Below are 23,514 nucleotides of genomic sequence, written 5' to 3' on the forward strand. Positions count from 1 at the left end.
CGTGGTCAGCGACCAGTTACGGGCATGGTTTGGATGAAGGTGAATCCCGTTCAGACATATGTCAGCCCATCACCAGCCTTGAAGGGCTGGCTCTGGCTCTCTCCCTGCTGAGTCCACCAGCTCCTGGCAGAAAAAGACAGAGTGCATACTTTCCAGATAATTTCTCAACTGATGGGTCAAACTTAGTTAAGTTATTCCAGGTGTGCTATGCAGGGGGTTATTATGGCCATAAGGAAAATGGTAACATTAAGACATGCCCATTTGCCCAGGGTCCTGATGAATTGCATTCTCTCTGTCCCGTCTCCCTGCAGCCTCTCAACAGCTGGGGTTGTCAATCCCACCATAAGGGCTGCCGGCGAGCACCTAGGGCTAGTCTGCAGTGCAGGGAAGGGCACATACTTCTCTCTCTTTTGGGTTCTTCAAATATTTTTCCAAAAGAAAAAAAAAAAAAAGAAAAGCAGAAAGCAGAAGGTGGCTATAATAAGATAAATGCCTGGCAGGTTACACAGAGTAAAATTTTTGACATTCAGAAACAATTTCGAGACTCAAAGAGCTGTTAACATTTACATTTGTGCAATTTGTTTTCCCCTATAAAATGCAAAACCAGGGTTTGTATGTCTTTGGGGGAAATTGTTAAATGGCTTTAAAAAATAAGAAAAGGTGACCATTTTAGCTTATCGGGCAGACAATTCAGTTTGTGACTACAGCCAGAAGGCGTGGATTCCAGCTCTTTGTTTGCTTGCTGACTAGCTGTGTGACTCTTGAGTCATTTGCATTGAAGGGATCCAGAATAAGCCACCGTGGCATAAAAATTATTTCGAACTAAAGGCGTTTGAGTTTTGAAATTCCTTATCGGCCTAAAAGCAGAGAGACTCCCCCTCCCCCTGCAAAGAACTCAATTGTCGTAAATCCCCTTTTTTGGGAGCAAGTGTAATTTTCTCTTCTCTGAGAAAAGAATCAGTATCACACCCAAGCAGACATTGTCACAAAACGAACATATTTCCCACCTATTCTCCTAAGGGCTCGTTTATTTTTCCAAAAAGTCACTTCTTTCCTCCCCAAAGGCCCTTCTCACCCTCTTCCTCACATGTTGGGACAGTGCACAGGCCCCCAGTTCTGACTGCCCCTTTGAGTCCCATTTTTCTGGGAACTCCTGCATTTATACCTATGTGAATCAAAATGTCCTTTCTCTTGCTAACCTATCTTTTGTCAGTTTAATTTGCAGGACCCCAAGGACCAGCCCGAAAAGGTAGAGGAAATAAGTTTCCTCCCCAGCAGCACTGTTTGCCTCATTGTAGCTTTGATCTGCGTTTTCCTAGTGACAGTGCACGTTAAGTGTCTTTTTCCGTGGCTTGCTGAACATTTGCTTCTCTTCTTTGGAGAAATATCGATTCAAATACTTTAATTCAAGCTCTTCGTATTTTTATTCGATACATGATTGGAAGATATTTTGTCCTGTTAGTTGGGTCGTCTTTTCACTTTCTTGATAGTGTCTTTTGAAGCATGAACATTTTATTTATTTAAAAAATTTTAAATTATAGTTGATTTACAGTGTTCTGTCAGTTTCTGCTGTACAGCATAGTGACCCAGTTATATCTATCTATCTATCTATCTATCTATCTATCTATCTATCTATACACATTCCTTTTCTCTTCTTATCTTCCATCATGTTCTGTCACAAGCGATTGGATAGAGTTCCCTGTGCTGTACAGCAGGACCTCCTTGCTTATCCATTCTAAATGCAATAGTTTGCATCCACCAACCCCAGACTCCCCGTCCATCCCACTCCCTCCCTTGGCAACTACAAATCTGTTCTCTATGTCTGTGAGCCTCTTCTGTTTCGCAGATAGAAACTATTGTGCCATTTGTGCTATTTTTTTTTAGATTTCACATATAGGTGATAGCATATGTTATTTATTGTCTTTCTAACTTTATTCAGTATGAGAATCTCTAGTTCCATCCATGCTGCTGTGAATGGTATTATTTTGTTCTTTTTTATGGCTGAGTAGTGTTCCATTGTGTATATGTACCACATCTTCTTCATCCATTCATCTGTTGATGGACACTTAGGTTGTCTCCATGTCTTGGCTACTGTGAATAGTGCTGCAGTGAACATAGGAGCACATGTATTTTTTTGAATGAAAGTTTTGTCCAGATATATGCCCAGGAGTAAGATGGTTGGATGAACGCTTTTATTTTGGATGAGGTTGTTGGGAGGAAAACTTGGGCCCTGTCCTGGGGGTATGCAAATTAACTAACAATAGGCAGATTAGCAGGAGAAAAATCAGGGTTTATTTATGCCCACAATGGAAAGTAACTCCCTGACTAGCCAGAAATAAAAGTGTTATAGGCAAAACTTAACAAAAGTTTTTTTGTTTTTCTTTGTGCTTTTAGGACTTTACTGGGAAGGTTTGAAGAGTCTCTTTGGGCTTTTTGATGCTAACGGAATGGAGTAGCCTGTCTCCGTCTCAGCTGGATTCATGGGAAATGCCTTGAGAGTGCGGTGAGTGGCAGCTGCATTTTCTGGAGGTTCCGCCGTCGTCAGGTAAGGGAAGTTCAGATACAATTTCTTTCTTCGTCTTCCTTAGCTCAAATGTTTCCACTTAAAAATAATTGGTATATGACAATCGGGTCTTCATGAGGTTCACGTTGTCTTTTTTCAAATGTTGTTCTTCGGTTGCTTGTGCTTTCGATGCGACGTTTTCGATGTCATGTTGTTTCTGAGTCAAACTTGGGTGTGCTCACCACTGTCACGCAGGGAAGCCAGTCTGCTGACGCTGGGTCATGGGGAAGGGAAGTGTGTTGTTTGCTGTAGGCGCTAAGGAAGGGGCACAGGCCTCTCACGCTCCAAAGACCTGGTGTTGGCCCACGGCCCTGTGGATGTTTGTGGTTAAGGAAACAGGGCACCCACACTGGCTGGCTGAGCCGTCTTTGGCCAGTAACAAAGGTGTCCTTCCCAGGTGCACTGGCTCTGCCCATGGCAGAGACTTGGCTGCGGTTTTCCCCTTTTGGACTCAAGCTTGATCCTTTGGCCTCGTCTCTGATGGAACACTGGTTGGAAATTTTCTTGGCGGGCGCTAGGGGACTGTGACCTTGAGAACTGGTCTTGCATTGCATTGGTTTGTTCGTTTGACGTTTGACAGCGTGAGCCATGGATGATGTGAAAAAAATGCACAATGTGAGAGTCTCTGTGAGTTAAGTTTTACTGGGGGCAGAATAAGGACCATAGCCTGGGAGGGGGCATTTCGGAGAGCTCGGAGAAACCGCTCCAGAGAGAGAGGGGGGATTGTCAGTACACACGTGATGTGGGTGAAGGGAGACATCCATGCAATCAAACACACATTCTGCAGAAGGTCGCTGCTTGTCACGAGAAGCAGATGTCACGGTGAAGGATTTTAGTGTTTTTCTAGGTATGATGAGATGCAAGAATTGGGCTCATGAAATCTTCTCCCGGAAACATCTCACTACCTGAGGACCTGTTCTGCCAGTTTTCTCAGAGCACAGAGGGGGCCTCACTCCTGACCTCCACTCTGAGATCCTTTCAGGGGTCTTGAGGGTCAGCAGCTGCCACAGCTCATGATTCAGTCCTTGTAGAGGCAGATGGCGAGTGCCAGCCTCCGGGTGGCAATAACTGAGTGTGGGTGATTAGAGCTCTGTTCCATCTTGTACGCCCCAGGGCATATTTTACAAAATTGGTAAAATTTTCACCTGTGCTCCTATAAAAAGAAAGGAAGATGGGTTTGAGATGAGTCAAGGTCTCCCACCTTCCGGATTGGCCCTTCCTTGACTAGTAAACCTTTCTCTGCTCCGAGCTCTGAGGTTTTGGTTTGCTTGGCCTCGCCATGTCCTGGACACAGGAAGGTGGGTTTGACAACAACACCTACGAAAATGATGCTTAATCCAAGATTTTCATCTATGTTTTCTTATAAGGGTGTTACAGTTGTCGATCTTTGCTCTCTTTTCAGTTAATCTTTGCATATGGCATGAAGTAGGGGTCCGGCTTCTTACTTTCGCATGTGGCTAAACCAGTACCACTTGTTGTAAAGAATATTCTTTCCTCATTGAATTAGCTTAAGGCCATTGTTAAAACCGGTTGACCATAATGCATGAGTTTCTCTCTGGACGCTCAATTCTACTCCACTGATCTCTGTCTAGGTCACACATTAATGCCAGTACCACACAGTATTGATTACGATAGCTGTGCAGTGAGCTTTGAAGCCTATTTTAATGTTTTTGAGAGAAGTTATTATTATCAAGGTAAATTTAAAAAATATGTTTACTTTCTGTTTTTGATAGATAGTTTGCAGGTGATGGACCCCGATCGGCACCTCCGATTTCTCTTCCATATTTTTGTACCAATTCTACATCCATAGCTCTTAGGAATCTTTCACTAAGAACTCTGAAGATAGAATTCTACCATATCAGAACTTGGCTTCACCAAACTTTAAACTTAGGTTCATAGGTTTCGCTGCATATAACGATTTTACACGCAGCGATCTCCTCCCCTTTTGTTTCAGTGTGTCACTTTTCAAAACGTTAATCTGTTCCTTGCCAAAACGGCGTGGCTAACGCCTATAGGAAGACTCACGTGCAGTCATTCTAAGTCATGGTAAAAATTTTAAGAGGTACTCTAGATAATTAATTGAATGGTCATTCGGGAGTGACTCCACATGAGTTATAATGTACGTGTTATGAGATCCACCCGTTTCAGACAGTCCGGTGGCTTTTGGTGTCTGGCGTAGTTTAGGGGGTTACGCGATTCTCGCCATAACCCAACTTTGGAACATTAGAGCATTTCCATCGCCTCCGTGAAGAAAGCTACGCCTCCTCCATCACTCCTCATTCCTTCCACCATCCCAGCTCAGGAAGCCACTGCAAGCCAGGCAGAGCCCTCGCCAGCGTCGCACTGTGCTGGTACCCAGCTCTTGGCATCCCAGTTCCCAGAACGGGGGAGAAGAGAGATTTCTGTGGTTTGATCCACCCAGTGGGTCTGTTTTATTACAGCAGCCCCCGCTGACTAATCCACTCCCTGCACAAGGAGGGTGTTGGTCTCTTCCTGTCGCATTGGCGTGTGGCTTGGAGACGGCTTCCCCGGGAGCTTATGACCCGACCCGTGGAGCCACAGACGCGTAGCCGAGGAGTCCCCTCTCCTGTTCCTGAGAAGGCCTTGCCTTGGACATGCCTATCACCTTCGCAGGCTGCCAGGAAGGATGATGAATTTACCGGGGAAATCGGACTGTCTCTTTCCCTGGTGGCCTCCATAAACGTCTGGCTCTTTGGTCTCTATTGGAATTACCTTGAGCTGGGAGACGCCGCTGAGAGCAGATGTCTCCACTGTATGTAACGACATCCTGGGCCTTACGTTGCTCTGTGGTCTTCGTACAAATAGAGTCCGCGTTCCTATGTTGCTCTGATCCTGCCTCCCACACCCCTAGAAGAGGGCTTGGGAGTGGGAATAGCTGCTTGTCTGTCACTGGCTGTCCCCTACAGAGACCATATGCTGTTAGTTTCAGGGGTACCTCATAATTATTTAGGGTTTTTAAAAAATGCATTCTTTTATAGATTATTGTAAGATATTAGGTCTAATTCTTTGTGCTGTACAGTAACTCCTTGTTGCTTATCTATTTTATGTATAGTAGTTTGAATCTATTAACCCCGTATTTCTACCTTGTTTCCCCCCCCCCTCCGCTTTTGGTAACCACAAGCTTATTTTCTATATCTGTGAATCCGAGAAAAGATTTTCATAGCAATACTCCTTGCTAACTGAGCAGTCTCATCTCATACAGTGGGGCTAGAAATATAAATTGGTATAAGCGTTTTGGAGAATAATTTGGTTGTGTTATAGGTTCTAAAAGTCTTTAAAAGGTATATACACAGCCTTAGACATTTATTCGGTAATGTTACTGATAGGAACCTATCCCAAGGAAACATATACAGATTTCTGTTATGATATTACAATAAGAAAATGCATCAGAGCAATATTCACACCAGTAAAAAGACTGAGAGTTGTTCCCGTGCTCAATGTTAAGGTATTCCGAAATAAAATGATGATATGCCAGGACCCTTGATCATTAGGTAAGACTGTTTTAGAACACCGCTGCATATCATGGGAAGTAGCCGCAGATGATAGGAGGAAAAAGATAGTATGGAATTACGGTGCAAAGCCTGAGCTGTGGAGTGGCAAATACACTACCTTTTTGGAATTTTACAGCTTTTAAGGTAGACAGCTCTACATCAAAGAGCGGTCCCCCTGGGCAGCAGATACCCGAGTTTATTTGAATCTTCTTTTCTTTTTCTGTGTTACCCGTTCACATCCTGCTACAACGAGCGCGTGCGATTCAAACCCTAAACGTGGTTATGACAACACGGCGAGTCCCTCGAGACCGTCGTCCCCTGGAAGAGTCGAGAGGAAGGGCGTGACCGGGCCTTCCTTTCCAGAAGGCCGCTGGCTGGCGTGGGCGCCGTTTCACACCGCGTGCTTCCGCCGAGAAGGAAGCGGGGCTGGAGCAGGCCCCGGGCCGCGGGCCGCCGCCCGCCGCCCGCCGCCCGCCGCCCGCCCGACGGCACCGCGAATGAGACCCGGACGGGCCTGCCGAGGCCGGGTCCTCACTGCTCTACAGCCGGGGCAGTGAACGGGGGGAGAGCTCAGGAGGGGCCAGAGGCTCCTCACCCCCCAAGATGTGCTGCACCCGCGCCGGGAACTCCGAGGAGGACGCAGCGAGAAGGGGGTCGGAGACGCCCGGGGCCCTGGTCCCCGGCTCGCGTTGTCCGGTGCGCGAGGACAGGCGGCCGGATCTGCCTCGCCCATCACGCCGTTTCTGTGACTGGCAGGGACCCGGGCCGAGAGTTAGGGCGGACCCCTGGTTGTTGAGAAAACGAACCTGGACGGTAATAGTTTCTATAGACCGAAGCAAGTGGAAAGAAATGAGTATAAAAACAGAAGCGAAAGGGGAAGCATTCAGTCATGGGGAGAAAGTGACCCAGAAGAAGATACTGGAAAAGAGTGAATGAAAATTGAATACATATATGTCCGAAGCAGAAGGCTGTCACCAAAGAAGGGGTCCCACCCACTCGTGGAGGTGGCTGGCGTGGGATCCGCCCAGGACACGATTCGTAGCGTCTTTCTCTCGGTCTTCCTCCCCTCCCCTCCCCTCCCCTCCCCTCCTCCCTCCTTTTCATCCTTCATTCCTTCCTCCCCCACCCCCACCAACTAGTTTTTTCTTTCTTTCATTCCTTTTCTTTAAAAAAAAAAAAAAAAAGGCATTTGAGGCCCGTTTCACATCAGACACAAGTTAAAGCACTGTAATTTCTCTGACGCTATCATTTTTACTCAGAGGTTTTTGGGGAAATGGTGCCACGATAGGCATTGGTATACTTTCGATTAAATAAAAAAAGATCACATGAAGTACAAAATATACAGACAGAAAGATGTCACGTTTGGTTCCAGTGCATCTAGCTTCCTGCTCGACCCCTGGGAGGTTTTTTTGGCTCCTCGTGATGAGGGATTCTTTGGTAGATACTGCGGAGAAGCACTGCTTTACACAAAGACCCAGAAAGCATATTTGTCCAATATGTGGAAAACACAAACCTTACGACGGGTGGTTTTATGTTGGATGAAAGAATCAAGATTTTAAAAGAGCATGATCTTATAGGAACAAAGTAAAAAGGTAAAAATTGTTCATTTATAATAAATAATCCACATAAGGAAAGCATTCAGAGAAATTCATAAGACAAGGGTTTTGAATAGCGTGTATTTAATATGATCCAACAACTGGATGCAGGGAGTAAAGGAAGGTTTGTGTATCTTAGGATGAATTAATGTGGACGGAGGGAAACATCATTTTATTCCAGTCACATCTGGTGGATGGTATTTATCTCCAAATAAAATACTTTAAGAAAGCCATGGACAAATTAGCATATGTCAGAGAAGAGTTGACGGTGACAAAGACGTGACACCGTGTCATAGAGGGGCCAGTATAATCCAGTGTCACTGTTGTGATTGCCTTTGTGGTATCTCACATACCACCACGCTGAGTCACTAACAATCCTCCAAACTTAGTTTAAAACAAAACAAGACAAAAGACGAGTGGGTTTTTTTTTTTTGTTTTTTGTTTTTTTTTTGAGAAAAACAAAAGTTTTCACATGCTCGTCCTACACGTTGGTCATGCGTCCATAGGTGTTTTGCTCCACACAGTCACTCAGAGACCCAGGCTGATGGCAGCTCAGCAAATTACACCTGCTTCTGCTGGACCACATAGCCTTGTCAGTCACTGTGGCTGTCAGACAACTGGAGAGGTGCATGCAGGCTCCTCACGGCTTCTGCTCAGCGGGAACACAAGATCCCACTGAACTGCAAGGACTGGGAACTAGAGCAAGCACCCACAGCCTCATCAGTGTTTTAGAGAATCTTTTATAAATTGTCCACTTTAAAACTTTACATGGCTTTACCTTCAACTTAAAGGATAATATCTAGGGAATGATGGGTTTGGTTTGCTACTGTATTTTCTCTTCATACATATTAAATCGAATGACTTTTAGAGATATGGAAGTTCATTCACCTAAAATCACTTCACATGTAGCAAAATGTGTCACTTAGAGACAGACGAGCTTGTTGGATGCAGTCCACTGCAGGAAAGGGAAGAAGGGCCACAGCCTGTGTGGGAGGGATGGTGCACAGAGGCTGTGAAATGCTGTAGGATTCCTGAGTGGGTCAAATTGCGAAGACAAATAACCGCAGTGTCCCCAGACTTAGGAGGAGGATTCTGTCTTGGAAATATGGAGCACGATGGAAATGCCTAAGGCTTAAGCCGTGGAAGGTGAATGATAATAGTCATGAAGAAATGCAGCATTAAAATGAGTTATAAAAACCGAGGTTTGGCTTTCCATGCTTGCTTTTTTCTTTTTGGAGACTTGTGCTAGTCATTTAAGGAGGCTGAGCAGTTGGAGGAGAGGAAAGCCCGTCCACTTAAACATCCCTTTCCTTTGACAGTGACAGTCACTGGCATGGTTACCACCTGCTGTACCAAATCCTTTCCTCACCTTATCTCGCTTAATCTTGTCAACAACTACAGAAATCGTGTTCTGTTACTACACCGTCTTATAGGTGAGACACCCGAGGCTAATTTACATTAAGAAACCCGCCCAAGATCCCAGAGCTGAAACTGGTCTTCGTCTAAAGTCCAGCGCTTCAAAGGGAATGCTTCATTCCCCAGCCTGTTTTTGAGTCTCTCGTTTTCATTTTCATCAGTTCTTTGTCTCTTACGGCTCTTTGTAGAGGTAGGCAAGGTGTAAAAACAATAGTTCCACGTGGACTGTTAGATCCATTTTCTGAGGACTTATTCTGTCTTGTTTCATTTCCTTACTTGCACATTTCTTTTTTCACTCCTTCTTCTTTTTTTTAAACATCTTTCCCAGTCCAAAGGCCAGAATCAACAGGATCAAAAATCAAACAAAACTCTTGAGCTTCCCTGAGGACACGCATGGGGGATCTGGGCATCTCAGCTGTACAAATATGACGCCATCTCTAGACAAACGGTCTGGGAGGATGGGGGGGGGGGACCGGCCCCTGGGTGTTGCCTGCAGATGTCATGTGGCCCTGCCTCTTGCCAGCTTTATTATCTGACAGATACAGAGCACAAATATTGACTTTTGCTATTTTTACTGTATCTGCGGCCATAAACGTTGATGACTGCAGGAGAGAGCAGACTGGGAAGAAAGCGGCAGTGTCTTCACAGCCCAAGAGAGCTTTTGTCTTTGACCTGGGACAGAAAAAAAAAAAAAAAAAAGGTAGGATGTGAATAAGGTGCTCGTGGAACGATTCGATGCAGGAATAATAAATGGTGATGATGTGAAAGATCCCGCAGCTTTGACAGACTTGGGGGAAAAAAATCCCCATTGATCCCGCGTTGTCATCTGTGTTCATTTAGCCCGAGCCGATTCCGAGTGTAGGAAGAACAGAACCTTCTGAGCACACAGCCTCCCTCCCATGCTGCCCACTCCCGTCGAAAGCCAGGGGTCCTGTGTGTCCTGACTTCTTCTCACCCCATCCCAACGGGGCATGGCCGAGGAAGTGATCCATCAACACATAGCACGTGTTCTTGGTCTTTTGTGAAAAATAAAGGGATTCCTCCTTCGATGGCAGTTGGTTCACTTGGCAAAGGTGAACAAAGCAAGGAGAGTTTCCATGTGAGGGCTTGTTGCTGCTGGTGTTCAGATCCCTGTTTGCAGTTTGAGTCGCTGGCACGGAGTAACTCAGGTTTCCTGTTTGGTTAGATGCTGGTGTCCTGCACGCGCTTCACGCGAGACCGTGGTGCTCGTTGATCGTGTGATGGGAGAACAGGCTGCTCTACACCTGGGAGGGGTCTGTAGAACCACCGTCTTCCATGTGCAGGAAAATGGGACGTTGCAGCTCAGCTAGGCACCCAAAGCCTTGGCGTCGTTCACGGCTGCTGAAGCTCCCTCAAGGTACATCTATCTTGGAGTTCCCTGGCGGCTCAGGGGGTTAAGGATCCAGCATTATCACTGCTGGGGTGTGGGTTTGATCCCTGGCCCGGGCACACGTCTGCATGGCGTGGGTATGACGGAAACAAAGGTCCATCTATCTCAAGCCAGCATCTCACTGGGCACAGATCAGCCCGGATCTGTGCCTTCTTGAGAGGTTCAGGGAGGAGGAATAACACCCACCGAGTCGCTGTCAGGGGTCGAAAATCATTCAGACAGATGCAGGGGAACAAAGCGGTGACCGTGCTCTGAAGGTGTTGAAGCCGGGCGTCTGCGTTTGGGAAGCCGAGGACGGATGCGCTCCTGTTTCTCTTTAGGGTCCCTATCAGGAGATGGAGCGCGTTCGTCCGTGGTGGCCGTGCCTTCCAAGGCCAAAGGCTGCTGCTCTCTCCCTAGAAAAGAGTCCATCCTTCCTCGGTTTAATGAGCTCGGTTGAGGGGTTTCTACCCGTGAGAGGTGAGGTGGGATGAATGAATGAACGAGCCACATAAAGAAAAGACCTTGGTTTTCTAGTCAAGCAGAGTCGGGTGCAATCCTGCGTGTCCGGACACGTACACGTTGTGTGATTGTGTAAAAGTTTCTTGGGTTTTTCCGAGTCTAGTTTTCATTTTTCTATGAAAGAGAAAAATGTCATGGTCATTACCAGGCTGAAAAGCAATGCTGTGTGTACCGTGTTAAGCACACACGCTTCTTTCTCTTCATCACCATCCCGAATCCCCCTGGTCTCTGTCAAGCAGTTTATAGCGCAGTGGGAGCCTGAGCGTCAATTCAAAGGAATTCGGGGGGTCCGATCTCTTAGAAAACTGGCTGCTGTGTCCTGTCTGGAGAGAAGGCTGCAGAAGTACATTTGTCTGAAATTCACGTAAAATATTAATCTCCTGTCTACCTTTGTATGTACCTTATAGAAACCTCTTCTTTCAAACTTGTGTAAAGAATGAGAGGTGCCCCTGATTTAGAGTCTCTCCACCCACCTGTTGTTTAATCCATCATAGTGGGGAGATCTTTGCAAATTCCCAGCCTTTAGAGGTTGTCTCTAATTTCACCCTTGGTGACATGAGCTTGCTCTCTGAATCATCGGTTAGGTTGAATTGCAACGCCAGGGTTTTCAGGTGAGTTTGCCAACTCCTGTTCATCATCCTAGATTTACACTTTAGGGCCCCGCTTAGCATCATGCAGTTCTTGACAAGCAAACCACGCAGATCCTCTCATCATCATACACACAAAGCAAGCCGCTCGTTTTTCTTTACCGACATCCCTTGAGCTCTCTCACTTTGAATCATGATTACTAGATGACCCTGAAACAATTTTTGTGTTCACAGTGTATTTTATTTTATATAAATAAAAATGATGGCTGAGTTTAGTGAGGCTCTGGAGGGATGGTGACATCAATCGTTAGGTCAGTTGGTTGTAGTTAAATTTCTTTTCCCCAATATCTAGTCCTGCTCTTGCCAACATCAAAGTAACATAACATGGTATCATTTAATAAGATGGGCAGATAGGAGTTCCCGTTGTGGCACAGTGGTTAACGAATCCGACTAGGAACCATGAGGTTGTGGGTACGGTCCCTGCGCTTGCTCAGTGGGTTAACGATCCAGCGTTGCTGTGAGCTGTGGTGTAGGTTGCAGACACAGCTCGGATCCCGCGTTGCTGTGGCTCTGGCGTAGGCCGGTGGCTACAGCTCCAATTGGACCCCTAGCCTGGGAACCTCCATATGCCGCGGGAGCAGCCCAAGAAATGGCAAAAAGACAAAAAAAAAAAAAAAAGGGCAGATAGAGGGGGCCATGCCAGTGCCAGGATATATAGTAACTTTACATAAGCTCAACCAGTTAGGACCAGGGCCAGGCACGGGGTAATGTAGGATGCTTGTACATGCAGCTCATGGGATTCCTCGGCCTAAGTTTGTGCTCAGTTTTATAGAATAGGAAGCTGTTTATCAACCCACTTCCACGCAGTGGGGAAAGAACAGTTGTCGGTATTATCTCAGGGTCTAGGTGGGCGTGTGTGGCAGGGCTGGGCTGGCTGGCCTAGGAGAGTTGGTCTTAACACTAACACGAGATCATTGAAATAATCTGGGAATAGGAATTCCCGTTGTGGCTCAGCAGAGACGAACCTGACTAGTATCCATGAGGTTGCAGGTTCAATCCCTCACCCCTCTCAGTGCGTTAAGGAGCCCACGTTGCCACGCGCTGTGGTGTGGGTCACAGAGGAGACTCCGATCCTGTGTTGCTGTGGCTGTGGTGCAGCTCTGAGTCACCCCGTAGCCTGGGAAGTTCCATAAGCCACAGGTCCAGCCCTAAGAAGAAAAGAAACATCTGGAAATAAACACTGCATTTGAAATCACAATATCTGCCTTTATTTCACGTTTGACTAGTTGAGTGACCTTGGCCAAGTCATCGCCTTGTCAGCTTTGGTTCCCTCCCACCCGTAAAGTGGGCGAGGGCATGTCTTTCTTCACAGTGGGGATGGGATTGGGCAAGATTAAATACGAGAATAGGCTTCTAGGTAAGCGGTACAACACACACATAAGGTCCATCTCTCCGTTCTCGCCCTTCTCACCTCACCCATCTTTCCGAGCATCCACAGGCCTTTGTGACTTCTGTTAAAGCCAGAGACCTCAGCCTGCCGCTCAGCGTCCCCGCATAGCCCCTCTTCCTCCTCGTTAGCGCCTCATGCGGCTGTTCCTCCAGCGGCAGAGCCGTCCCTCCCTGAGTCACTGTAGGCGCGAAGTTGCGCAGCGACTTCAAGTCGTCCAGTGAAGCAGAATATTGTCGCCTGGAGAACAAGGCACACCATGAGAGCTGAGAAGTTATTTGGGGCACAAGGAAGCCGACAGCCAGGAGGAAGCATTTCCGATAGCTCCGAGAGACCACTCCAAAGAGCGGGGGGAAGGCCGTGTACACGTGATGCGAGTGAAAGGGGAGGGCCGTGCAACGAGGGGCTCATTTTGCAGAAGGTCGCTGCTCGTTTTGTGAGGGTTGGTGCTGCTCACGAGCAGCAGCCTTCGCCGGGAGGGCTTGGAGCCCTTTTCTAGGTAAGATTTTCATGCTCCTCTGGAAGATGCAAGAATTGGGCCCATAAAATCTTCTTCTGAAAATATCCAGCTATCTGAAGACCTGTTCTGCCACTTTGCTCTGAGCACAGAGGCCTCTCTCCTCAGCTCCACCTTAAACCCTTTCGGGGGGTGTCGAGGACCAGCAGCTGCCGTGGCTCATGATTCGGTCCCCGCCGAGGCAGGTGGCAAGTCCAGTCTCCAGTTCACAGTGTCCTATGTCGTCGCATTACTGCAGGTAAAGGGAGGAGTTTTGGTTTTTAGGCTTGGAAACTTCATGATCAGAAATCTGGTCCAGTCCCAAGACTTGGGGTCATATTCAAAAGTTCACCAAACGTTAATTACCCGCCATTTATGTTATGCTCATCTTATGCAGCATCTTTGTAGCAATTTGCATTATAATCATAGATTTTCTGGAGGACTATCAATCAGAGCAGGAGGAGCTCATTTGATGAAATTAATGAGTGTGTCGTTAATGCAGAGACGTCCAGGTCCCAGCAGAGAGGAGGGCCCTGGGTGCCCTGGGGAGGCTTGGGCTCCCTTGGCAGAGCTCACGGGGGGCGTGGGGGCACTGTCATAGGCACTGGGTGTTGGGGTGTGAATTCGTGGGCAGGGTCTGGTGGACCAAGGGAAGCACCTGGAATTTAGTGTGTGTGTTTGCAGAGGCTGTGACTAACCCCTCCCCCGGGCGACCTGCCTTAGAGAGAACGGCGTTCTGTTTAGTTGGTAATTATAGAGACGGAGCCTGGGGAAAACCATGCCCGCCTTTCCTCAGTTAGTTTATGAGTCATTTTCCCCCAGTAAACAAGGACTCCACCTAAAACACATTAGATCACGTTGCTTTTCTTAGTAGCATGTTGTATATTTTCTTCCCCTCTTGCCCATGTTCTGTCAACGATGAGAAATGAACTCACTGCGTTCCTGACAGAGCCAAGCTCACAGAGAGCCGGCCTGACCCAATAAGCTGACCTGGAAACCTCCTGGGAGATTCTTCTGGAAACATCCCAGCCTCATTTCAGGGCCCCTGTGGGTAATCTTCAGATATCAGTCTCAGCCTCTTTCAGCCTGTCCATCACCTCATCTGTAGTATCTGCCATTCTTAGTTTGTGCCAAACTCTAAAGAGTTGGAGGAGGGAAAGGATGCAATTTTTTTGGGCAAGCAATTCAAGAAAAGTTGGAGTGGCTGGTGACTTCAACTCTTTCCCACACGACACACTGGAGAACTTGATTCAGACGAGTCACAGGCACACAAAGAAAATCTCCCCATCCCAGCGCCCTGACCACGTGGTCCATGTGATCATGAGGAAATTTGTAAGATTTTCCGGCTAAAATCTCAAGAACTGCCCACGCTGGCCTTCTGGATGCGTGTCTCAGTGTGCATTTTATTAGCAGGTCTGTTATGTATTCGCTCGCATCCTAAAAAAATGCAGCCGCGTGATTATCACTGTGTGCGGAATATAGATGTCTAGTCACCTCCGAGCTATCGACTAGAATATTCCCCAGGGACATCTCGCCGCTGGGTGAAGAGTGTCACTACCCGGCGGGGCAGCCATCTGGTAAACCACAGGGGCCGGGGAAAAGCCGGGTCTGAACGGTGTATTTCACGCTGTAATTGCTTATGTGTTTTCATGGGTAGCAATTATTTTGAAATCTTAAGTAACAATAAAAAAAAAAAAGAAAGAAAGAAAGAAAGAACTCAATGTCTTATATCTCTGAAGGAAGGCAGAGATGGAAACGGCTGGGAAATACCAGCCTAAACTAGTCTCAGAACAAATACGGAGATAATTCTTAAAGAGGTGCTTTACCAATAAATCGCCCTGAATGCAGACGGTGTAATGAAAGAAGAGTCAGAACGTGGAGTTTTAAACAGGAAAAGCAGACTGATAGGTTTGAAGTTCTTTTTACTTTTTAGCTTTATTGAGGAATAATTGATAGATATAATCGGATATATTTAAAGTGTGCAGTGCGAGTGATAAATTGATATACATTGGGAATGGTTACCAAGATCAGATTAATAAACGCATTCAGGCTCCTTTTTCCTTTAATTATTTTTGTATTTAATGCCTCTCAAAGTAATACTCTAGATTTATTTTTCTTTCTTTCTTTCTCTCTTTTCTTTTTTCTTTTCTTTTCTTTTCTTTTCTTTCTTTCTTTCTTTCTTTCTTTCTTTCTCTCTCTCTCTCTCTCTCTCTCTCTCTCTCTCTCTCTCTCTCTCTCTCTTTTCTTTTCTTTTCTTTTCTTTTCTCTTTTTGCTTTTTTAGGGCCATGCAAACAGCATATGGACGTTCCCAGGCTAGGGGTTGAATCGGAGCTGTAGCCACTGACCTACACCAGAGCTCACGGCAACGCCGGATCCTTAACCCACTGAGTGAGACCAGGGATCGAACCCACATCCTCATGGATACTAGTCAGGTTTGTTAGTGCCGAGCCACAATAGGAGCTCCTTAATACTCTACTAGATTTCTAAATACGCATGTGAAAGAGCCTGACTATGGACCTTCCAGTGTTTTAACAGTAGTTATTCTGTGGAGGCAGAAGACTTGAGGAGGTTTATTTTTAGACTCCTGGACTAGCTGTTATGCACGTGTAACTTGTGGAAATGGAGTATTAATACAATTTTTAAAAAATTATGCAATAATATGAATCAGAGGACCTCTCTGCAGTGCTAATCCTGCTGAGTCGAGCAAGTGAGGGCATTTCCTCAAGGTTTCTGGACCCGGGTTCTCATCAGCAGGAGATGAGATGGTGCTTGGTCAAGATGAAGGAATTCCTCTTCGCGTCTGCGGTTCCTGCTGGCTGTCAGCCGGGACTCCGTGTCTGCGAGTGGAGGGGCAAGAGGGGCCAGGAGGCCTGGAGAGAAAACTCTGTGTGTGTCTGTGTTCCAAGACCTCAGCCCCCTTCGCATCTTCCCAAGGGGAATTCTTGGACGTCCTTCTCCCTTCTGCCGACCTTGCAAGATGCAGGGCGAAATGATTCTCTACGGGTCCTTCTAGTTCTGCAAAAAGTCCAAACCAGTGTGAGGCGCTTCTAGACCCACAGAGCAGGTGCTCTGAGCTGGAAGGTACCGTTTACGCAGGTGCCACGTGGAAGCGCTCAGGCCCATCTCCGCCCACGTGTTCGGTCCCCCTTTTGAGGGAGGCGGGAAAGAAGGAGGAGGGAGGCCCCTGGGTTCACACCCTGGAGCTGGGGCTGCCGGTGTGAGTCTCATCTTGATGTGTTGTGATTCTTTAGTTTTAAAATTCCCCCAAAGCCGTCTTTTTCATCAATTGGAACTCTTTCCATGGCAAATGATAGAAAACCCAGTAAAAAACTTACAACACATGAAAAAGATGGTCTTTTCTCTGCAACCGAGAAGCGGAAAGCTTTCCGCAGAGATGGCGCCAGTGCCTCCTGCTCTTGGCTCTGCTCTCCCCGTTGGCCTCTTCTCAGGCTCCAGGGGGTGACAAGGTGGCTGCCCCCCAGATCCAAGCCTCAGAGCGGACATCCTTTCAGTTCTTTCTCCGTCACTGCCGTGGAGTCCAGCACTGGGCCAACTTTTAATCACTGGCCCTCTGGATCCCAGGACAAGGGAGGGGAGATCCGGGGCTGCGTTTGGGGCCCTGTTTCCTGAAGTGCAGAAAAAATAGTAGGCTCGCTGGTAACATCCCTATTGGCTTCTCCGACTCCTTTTACCCAAAGTTCCGAAAACCGTCGGAAATGCGGTGCCTTGGTGAGCAGTCCCGCAGCCTCCTCTGTCCTCTGCGACTCTGAGGAGAGAACCAGGGACGGATGTCACTTCTCTGCCGTGCAAGGTTTCTACCATAACCTACTGATAACAACGTGTGCTTTTCAAAGCAATACACCCTTTTCTCTCGATGTCACATGTTTTCAAATCCTGCAGAAATGTATCAACACGCTCTTAAGCAGACCCACATAAGCCAGCCCTGAAGAGGACAGAGGCTGCAGAATGAGTCTCACGTACCCTGAGAATCAGAGAACGAGGGAGCTGTTGCTTGAAAAAGAGCACCTGCGTCAGTTTACACAATGGACACCACTCAGCACGTCATTCTCACAAAGCGATTTTACGGAGCCGAGTCCATCTCGGTTTAGCACAAGCAAGGCATCATTTTAGTGCATGGATCATTCCCAAAGCGTCTTCTTTCATATTTCGACAGTCATTTGAAATGGAAACACTTTCACACGCATACGTAGACATGATTGTTTTAAAAGATACGGAAATGTATGGATTCACACACACATGCACTCACACACACCTAATTGTCACGACTGCTTGAATCACGGTCAGAGGTCACGAGGAAAGAAAAGGTCAAACTTCCAAACGCAAAGCACCTGCCTGTGGAGAGCGCCCCCAGCTGGAAGGAAAAAAAGCAAATTTATTCCCATAGTTTTCATCGAGCGTTGCAGAGTCATGCATAGCAGAGACCCTTCTGATGGATTCAAGGTTCCTAGTGCCACATGTGATCAAATCATGAAACACCAATCAGACCGTAGTTTTTAAACCATTATAGATAACGAGGGAAAGATGGAATTAGTAAGAATTCACCGAGTATTAAATTGTCCCATCTTTATCTTGTTAAAACTAGAAATTGTGCACACATGTGTGTGTTTTCAATCCCAAAGAAGTGTTTCCTCTTCTAAACTCACAGAAGCCTGGTTTCCCAGCTCTCTGAGGCAGCAGATACTCTTTTTTCTGCGTGTTATGGACATGTGCCTTCCCCGCCTCAGGGCTCTGTTTCCCGTGGACTCTTGGAAGTTGACTAGGGCTCAGCCCGGAAGAGTTTCCCCGGAGAGCAGATGTTGTACTCGAAGTCCTGCTGGCAGTCTCTCAGAGATGCTAAAGCTTTGTAGGAATGAAAATGAACCTGCTAATAGAGAGGCGTCTAGCTCCAGCTGAGAACTTCTCAGCGTTCCTCCAGCCCCATCAGTTACCCCGGGGCCGGGGCCGAGAGTCTTCTGGTCCAGAGGGGCTTCAGTGTTCTGGGCAGAGCCAGCAGGGGGAGCCCTTGTGTAAAGGTATCTGCTACCATTCCCTCTGCTTCTTGTTTCTTGGGATGGAAGATACAGCGGTAGGTTCTGTGACCTGTAACACACAGCACAGGTGATGACAGTGATGCAAACACCAGATTCCACGAGGAACGTCTGTGTAACAGTGGCCCGTCTCTCCCTTCCCCTGTGTGTGACCAAGAAGGAATAGAGAAAATCATGACCCGTCTTAAAAATTTCTGGTGGTTGCCATCAATACGTCAGAAATCCTAAGGCGTCTTGACAGCATGGGTTGGAGAGGAGACTTGATTGGCCCGTGGGCTTCCGTGCTTGCAGCCTGGCTGAAGTTTATGTTGAAGGATCTCCTGAAGGGAAGCTGTGCATCCGGGAGTTCTGTGTGCTCATGAACTTGGCAGGTCAGCACTGGGCAAAGACGAGCTTTGTTGCTGCCTCCGATGAGAGCTCACAACACCTGAAACCACACAGACTTTGGCAATTGTTCTTGACCTATGGTAGCAGGGGTGGCACCACTCCTGAAGGCAGGTGCCCAGCTGGCCGACTTGTGGCTCTACAACAAACCCAGAAAGGAGGACAGCCTGAGGCCCAAAGGCCATGGTCCCACTTGCTGTTTCCTATCCTTCCAGAAAAGCAGGCCTCAATTTCAGCAAAGCAAAACTAGACTTGGGTATTCTTCCTTTTCAAAGTCTGAAAGATGTAAAGTATTATAAAGTGGTTTACATTAAACATCTTTCAGGTCCACTCACCTCTCTGAAGGGTGAGCAAACAGAGGAAACACACAGACACACACACACACACACAGAGACACACACACACACACAGAGGATTCTGCCGGAGAAGAGAAACCATCTTAGAACTCTAGCCCGGGAGATGCAGTTCCGACATGAGGTAGAGTTGGAGGGTTAGAGAATCTCTAACCGGTCTTCTGACCACGGCTGAGAGGCCGTGGTATCTGTGGAGCTGGAGCGGGCAGTCGTGAAAAGGTACAGATCTGAAGCCAGGCTGATTGTTTACAGACAGAAAGCCAGCTGGTTAAAATTCAAAATCTCATGAAAGAAGCGGACTGAAGATGGGCTGACACAGAGCACTCAGTGCTCCAGTCAAAGGAGGTTCAAGAAAGTCTCTCAGAACTCAGAGGAAAAGCATACTGAGAGGAAGAAAAAAAAAGTAAAGAGACGTGTGTTGTGCATTAAACATCCCCCCAGTAGAAAAGAGAGCAGATGAGGGAGAAGAAATCACCAGGACAGGGATGGAAGGGACAGTTGCTAAAATGAGTGAGGGTTACGGTCTTATGTCAAGAGTTTAGCAAATCCCAGGAAAGATTTATTCATTGAAGCCACTCATGGGCTGGAACGAGGGAGCACCTTCCTATCTTACCTCTGAGCAAGGATAAAAGAAATTACACAGGATGGGCACAGTCCCTGTTCCAAGAGAGCTGCCTCCACTTCGGCAAATCATTATCAGTGGCGTAAAGCATGGGAAGTGCTGAGAACTGACACTTACAAGAGGTGAACTTGCACTGGCCTAAGGGGATCAGGAGTGGCTTTCCAGGAGAAGGGATATTTTAGCAGCCCTGAGGAATGGGTAGGCATCAACTAGCTGAGTTTAAAAAAAGTCTTCATAGGTGGGAAGGGCTGTAATCAAGCAGCAGTGACAGCCTGCGTAAAGTCCCAAAACGGAGAGAGTGGCGTATGCAGATAACTAAAAAAATTCCTGTAAGGCTGGAAAAATCAAGGAGAAGATGAATTAATGAGGCTGAGGGAAAAACAGCAGCCAGAGTACAAATGATCTTGTCATTTGTATGACTCATGTTAAGTTTTACACTAGGACCGAGGGTGGAGCAAAAAGATAAGGACTTTCAGTAATGATCCCATGTGCGCTTTCCAAAGGGTTCTCTAGGGGTCCGAAGAACAGGCAGCAGAATAGTGCGAGACCAATTAGGAGCCTGTCCTGGGAACTCAGGGAAAGAAAGGGAATCTAAACCAGGGGAGTGGCCACGGGAATGGAGAGAAGTGCGTAGAGGTGAGAAAATTTTAAGAGGCGAGTCAACTTTGAGTTAATTGCAGGTGGGTATCAGGAAGGAGGGATGGAGGACCAGGACGATAGCCATGTGTCCTGCGATGGGAACCTTAGGAGAAAGATTGTTTTGTTTGTTCCCCTTTGAACGTGCTGAATTGATCTGTCAGTGAGGTGTCACTGGATCCAGAAATGGAGAGAGGGATCTAGGCTGCAGGTGGGGCCTTGTGAGGGCTCGGTGAGTAAATGGTAAGTGACGCCATGGGAGAGGATGGCATTGCCTAGGACCGTGGAGCAGAAAAAAGGCTGATGTTCAGAAGAGAAGTTCACTCTGTCCTTCTCTCCTTGTCCCTCTCTCTCTCTTAAACCACATCATCTCCCATCACATCGTTTATACACCCAGCCTTCCCACCACCCTCCACTAAAAGGGGGCAGGTGACTCCTGCAACAGGAGTCTTAGGGGAGGCTCTGCACCTGTTTTTCAACAATGAAGGGTCATAACCACGAGGTTAGGCAGAGGGTGGCTGCCAGGATGTGGCTGAAACACTGAGGCTTTACATGGTGTGTAGAAAATCTCGCCTCCCCCTCCTGTCCCAGGTACTTGGAAGAGCAGCAGGGAAGGGCATTCTAAGGGGAAAGCTAGATTTCAAACATGGCACGAAGGTGAGGTGACAGAGGATTGAGAAGAGTCCATGTGTCATTGAAGAGGCAGATTTCTACCACGGGCAGAAGAGAAATTCTTGGAAGAAAGGGGAGAGGTTTAAGATAAAGTAAAAGGAATTATGTGGGAAAGAGGAGGTTCATAAATGGACAAGGGTGGCATTTTATGCACTGAAGAGGGATGGGAGATACCGGACGGGATGGAGTAAAATGAGAACCGCATTGAGATACATTCCGAGATATTTTTTAAAACGTCCCATTTAGCAGAAAAAAAAAACACAATAAGCACCTAAACAGAAGATGAACAACCTAAATGGTATCTAAAAGCAGTTTGTCACCAGATGGTGACTCCAAGTATCACACAACGGTGAGGTAACGTGGTTAGATTTTGAGGTGGAAAGGTTGTGGGACCAGAATTTTATACCCAGCTGTTGTTTATGTGAGAGGTGCTAAAACTCAGAAATGCGAGGCTGCAGAAAATGCTGCAACCAACACACACCTCTTTTAACCAGTCCTCAGAGAATTCTAGTAGAGAAATATGTCAAAGTTAGGACCATGAATTCTCTACCACGATGGGAGACTAAGCATTTTCTCCATGTTCTCGTCGAACCCCAGGAAAAAGACTAAAGGTGGATAAGAGGGAGATTAAATCCTTTGCAGTCCTGGAAAACAGAGAAGGTTTTATCTGCAGAAATTTAAAGGCATTTTGGAAAATTATAAAGTAGGCTGGTTTGACAGGGAAAGTAGAGCCAAGAAAATCATAAACAAACAGACATCTGGAATGGGTCACTGAAGAAGCGAGTACCAGTCTTCCCCACAGAGCCCTGGAAAAACTCCAAGATCATCATCAACAAGGGCTGGAAATATTTGTTGAGTGATGTTGAATGAATGGACAGCCTGTGTGGCAATTAGCAGCATAATTAATTGAAGGGTTGCCAGCCCAGCTGGACTGGTCCCCAGCTCTGGTACACAGCGGGCTGGCGGTGGCCTTTTCTCCTAGGGCACAGCGGCTGAGATGCATTCTGTTTACTGTTTATTTATAAAGGGAAGGCTCTGTCTCCCAGAAAGGGAAAAAAATAATAGGAAAGCTGTTCTGTTGATGCGTGAAATACACTAAAACTCCCCACTCCCAAAGATGGGCTGCTTGGCTTGCCCTGATTTATTGAGCTGAATCCTTAACCTTCACATGTGTTCTCAGCTTGCCCAACTGGAAAAGAAGTCTGTCTGTGGGAACATCCCCAGCCATCCACCCAGAGAGGGCAGAAGCATCCTCCCATTCAGAGCAGATGCCTGGGGTAGAAATGGAACCGTTGACATGGCTGGGGAGAGCCAGTGCAGTGACCACTAGTGACCGCTGTGCTCTTCCATTGTAATTATAGACGGACAAGCAGATACTGAGGAAAATCAAAGCATTGAAGAGAAGCATCTGTAGGAACAGTGGAACAGGTGGTCTCAGAGATTACCCAAGGCACCAGAGGACAACGTGACAGCTCTACTCCCATCATCGAAAGGGTGTGGTAGAGTATTGAGTAGATAGATAGATGAATAGATAGGTAACAGATAGGTAATAGATAGGTAAGAGAGAGGATTCTTTTGAAAATGAATCAAATGAAGACTAAGAAAGAATTGGAGAAATATAAAAAAATAAAAGCTAGAGAACTTTTCTTGAAGGAAAAACTGGCAAGTGCTGAATACTAGAGCAGACGAGGCTGGAAATGAATAATGGAGGGCTCTTCTCGCATGTAATAATGGCAAAGATATGAAAAATATGACTATTACTGTGTAATTATCCTCTTCCCACCTCTAGAAATACATGAGATATTCTGGTTTTGGAATTCAGCAATTTCACTCTTGGCATCAAGTATTACGGTGTGGTGGCATGGTCTATCTTTTTTTTTTTTTAATTTTCTTTCATAGTGTTGTGACTTTTGTCTTCTTCCATCAACTCCCCTTTCTCTGGGGAACTTCTGCTCGATGCTTTCTGATTTCCTCTGTACATCTGCCATATCGCTGGACTTTTTCCAGGAAAACCGCACCATTTCATTCTATTTTAAAATATTAAGCATGTTCCTGTGCTGCGTAGAAAGAGTTAAAGATTTTTATACATTTTATTTTCTTCTTTTTTTTAATCTGAATTTTGGAAAATATAATAATAAAAAGAAAATTTTAAACAGAAAAGAACATGTTACTTATAAAAATAACTGTTTGGGAGTTCCCATCGTGGCGCAGCAGAAATGAATCCGACTAGGGACCACGAGGTTTCGAGTTTGATCCCTGGCCTTGCTCAG

At 46.6% G+C, this 23,514-nt stretch overlaps 1 long non-coding RNA gene across 2 annotated transcripts in view; it reads left to right on the forward strand.

Moving 5' to 3' along the window:
* Positions 1–23,514, forward strand: part of LOC146398415 (uncharacterized) — a 314,462-nt gene that overhangs the window by 75,589 nt on the left and 215,359 nt on the right. Inside the window, exon 2 of one of the 2 annotated variants that reach the window (XR_014821921.1) lies at positions 2,395–2,545. This is a non-coding gene — a long non-coding RNA (uncharacterized LOC146398415). Of the gene's footprint in view, positions 1–2,394; positions 6,938–23,514 lie in introns of those variants that run through there. The other variant, XR_014821920.1, reaches the window with a different exon arrangement.

Source organism: Sus scrofa, chromosome 12 (assembly GCF_054392235.1).
Source record: "Sus scrofa isolate SSC_HxYL_T2T_F1_AM1 chromosome 12, Sscrofa_HxYL_maternal_Yorkshire_Landrace_v2.0, whole genome shotgun sequence".
Lineage (NCBI taxonomy): Eukaryota > Metazoa > Chordata > Mammalia > Artiodactyla > Suidae > Sus > Sus scrofa.